Genomic DNA, 3,814 nt, shown 5'->3' with positions numbered 1-3,814 from the left:
CTATCCCTTTCCACTCCCATTTCCCCCTACACACCTCCCCCATCCCAATTTCCCCTTAATATCTATCCGTCCTCGTCACTTTTCCTCCCTACCGATCTGCCCCCCCCATCCCCAGCACTACTATCCCTTCCACTCCCATTTTCCCCCATACCCACCTGCCGCCCCCCCCCCCCCCGATCCCCCGAACTATCTATCCCTCCACGCCCATTTCCCCCTACCCACCTGCCCCACTCATGCCCACACCCCCCATCCCCCTCACTATCTACCCCTTCCATCCTTTCCCCTACCACCTGCCCCCCACCCCCATCCACTCCCCCTCACTAGCTATCCCTTTCATAGGGGGGATGGGAAAAATCTAAGAAAAAAAATCGAAATAAAAATATAAGAGAGAGAAATGAAAAGAACTTGTAAACATTACAGAAATGAAAAAACACCATCAAAATAAATATAGTGAAATGAATAGCACCAGTTCAACATACACCCTGAACAACCCCCCATCCCCATATCTATATATCCCTTCATACCCAGTTCCCCATACAACCTGCCAACACCCCTTCCCCCTCAAGATCTATCCTTCCACGCCCATGTCCCCCGAACACCTGCCCACAAAACCCCATCCCCCTCACGATCTATCACTTCCACTCCCATTTCCCCGAACCTCATCCCCCCCATCCCCATCCCCCCTTCTCTATCGATCCCTGCCACTCCCTTTTCCTTTCCCCCTACCTTCCTGCTCCCCCCCCATTCCCCCCACTATCTATCCCTTCCCCCCCCATTTCCCCTACCTCTTCCCCTACCCCCCCCCCCGTTTCCCTCACTATCTATCTCCCTTCCACTTCCCATATCCCATTTCCCCTACCTTCCTGCTGCCCCCACCCCCCATTCCCCTCAACTATCTATCCCTTCCCACGCCCATTTTACCCCCTACCAACCTGCCCCACCCCCCCCCATCCCCACTCCACTATCTATCCCTTCCCACTCCCATTTCCCCCTACCAGCCTGCCCCCCCACCATCCCCTCCCATTTCTCCCCCTCAGCCTTATCTATCAAATTCAACTTCCACTCCCATTTCCCCCTACCACCCCCCCCCCCCCCATCCCCCTCACTATCTATCCCTTCCACTCCCATTTCCCCCTACCACTTGTCCCTCCCATTCCCCCTTTCCCCTTACTATCTATCCCTTCCACTCCCATTTCCTCCTACCACTTGTCCCTCCCATTTCCCGCCCTTTTCCGCCCCTCAGTCGTAGTACTATCCCTTGACCCTCCCAATTTTCTTTCCTCCTCTCCTACCTACTGGTCCCCGCCCCCCATTCCCCCTTTCCCCTTACTATCTATCCCTTCCACTCCCATTTCCCCCTACCACTTGTCCCTCCCATTCCCCCTTTCCCCTTACTATCTATCCCTTCCACTCCCATTTCCTCCTACCACTTGTCCCTCCCATTCCCCCTTTCCCCTCACTATCTATCCCTTCCACTCCCATTTCCCCCTACCTTCCTGCCCCCCCCCCATTCCCCTTTTCCCCTCACTATCTATCCCTTCCACTCCCATTTCCCCCTACCACCTCCCCCCCACCCCCCTTTTCCCCTCACTATCTATCCCTTCCACTCCCATTTCCCCCTACCACCTGCCCCCCCTCCTTCCCCTTTCCCCCTCACTATCTATCCCTTCCACTCCCATTTCCCCCTACCACCTCCCCCCATCCCCCTTTTCCCCTCACTATCTATCCCTTCCACTCCCATTTCCCCCTACCACCTCCCCCCATCCCCCATCCCCCTCACTATCTATCCCTTCCACTCCCATTTCCCCCTACCACCTCCCCCCCACCCCCTTTTCCCCTCACTATCTATCCCTTCCACTCCCATGTCCCCCTACCACCTGTCCCCCCATTCCCCTTTTCCCCTCACTATCTATCCCTTCCACTCCCATTTCCCCCTACCTACCATCTATCCATTACTAATCCTTCCACTCCCTTTTCCCCTACCACTTGTCCCTCCCATTCCCCCTTTCCCCTTACTATCTATCCCTTCCACTCCTTTTCCCCCCTACCTACCATCTATCCATCCACACCTTTCCTCACCCTCATTCTCTTCCCACTTCCTTCGCTTCCCTGATTCCTTCACCTTCTCCTTACCCACTATTCACCCCTACCACCTATCCCGGCCCCCTCCCCCAACCCCTCCCTCCCCTTCGCCCTGACCCTTGCTTACCCTCAATGACCTCTGAATGAAAGCATAGGCGTGTCCCTTGCAAGGTAAGATGCTGCCTTTGCAATCGATTTTCACGAAGCTTATAATCGTGAGAATCTTTGGAAAATGTTGATAATCATGTGTGTGAAGAAAAACAAAAAAACACTTTATTCATTATGGAAAGACATCATACATTGATTTACCTATGTGGCGATACAGTCATTATATATAACGAAGACGTGTTTTTGTTGCTGTATAAATTTACTAAAAAAAAGAAAGAACATAGATGATATAGCAGTAGTATACAATAGGAGTACTTGGAGAAAGCTCATCAAAAACGGCAAATAGGGATAAGCTGAGAAGAAGAAAACAGATTTACTAAACAATAATTCAGTTACGTACCTGTGGCGCGACGCCTGCACATTGTCAGGTTTTCCTTGCTATGGTCGTGAAAGAGGAAACACCGTATTGCACTGAGGGTTCGAGAGGAATTCGGAAACATGCTCTCGTTGGAATAAACTTCACAACGACTTCATGAGACCTGAATATAGATCACTTGGAGTGAGTAAGGAAGGTTCAGTGAACTTCGAATCTCATGACATTACTTCACCCTCTCTTGTTCATTCAGTGGGTCGGTGATGTCAAAATTGGGATGACGTCAGCTCAAAAAGAACCAATAGACGCTGTCCTTCGGGACCTCGCTCTCGGGTCGCTGACGACAAAAAGGCGATGACGGTGTGGTATCAAAATCTCGATGACGTCATCACCGGCAGAGCCAATAGGCGCTGGGCTTGATGACGTCACTCTTGGGACAGATGAAATTCGGACATAGGCAGGGCGAGGCTGTTTATTTCTGTTTTCTTTTTAGTAGAGAGGGCGTGAGGGCGTGTGTGTCACGATTCAATTCTTTCGTGTTAGCAGTAAAAAGTGTCTCTGTTGGAAGACGTTATGGAAATCGGCAGATTCAGCGAAGACCTGAAACAGAACAGTTATGTTATAGTTATTCTACAGAAAAAAATAGATTCAAAACGTAAATGTTAATGAACATATCCTAATTAACTTATATTCTGATACCTCTTTTCCTTTGGTTAACTCTTAACAGCTGCATTTAAGTCAACGTAACTCTCTACTGCATGGGAAAGGAAATACAAAAAAAGAACAACTATTCGTTCTGTGCAATGATGTGATTTGTGTTTTTCTTTTCGTAGACCATCAGTGAAGACACAGAGAAGAAAAAAGTAAGTGAGAAGAAAATCCTTTATTTATCCATCAATCCAAGACATACAATTTACTCCAACGTTGTGTAAAATCTTGCCTTAAGGAAAAAATTACATGAATAACCATTGTTAGGTCTCAGATAACATTCATTCTCAATGCAACGAGTCTGCGAAGAAAGTTGAAAAAAAAAAAAAATGTCAGAAAGAATTTCAAATTTAAATTCTTCGAAATACGTTATACAGTTATAGTTTCGTCTTTCTTTCTTTCTTTTTTGTAATTTTAATTTGGAGTGTTACTAAGATTGTGCTTCCTCTCTTGTAAGACTTTGGGCGTCGATATGCTCGCCATATTTCCGATTGCTTGAAGGCAAAGGTTACGTGACCATACTTCTAACCTCCAAATAGCATT

The sequence above is a fragment of the Penaeus japonicus genome, unplaced genomic scaffold (assembly GCF_977035675.1).
Source record: "Penaeus japonicus unplaced genomic scaffold, GWHDUDI00000001_assembly GWHDUDI00000012, whole genome shotgun sequence".
Taxonomy (NCBI): Eukaryota; Metazoa; Arthropoda; class Malacostraca; order Decapoda; family Penaeidae; genus Penaeus; species Penaeus japonicus.
Note: the sequence above shows the minus strand (reverse complement) of the source record.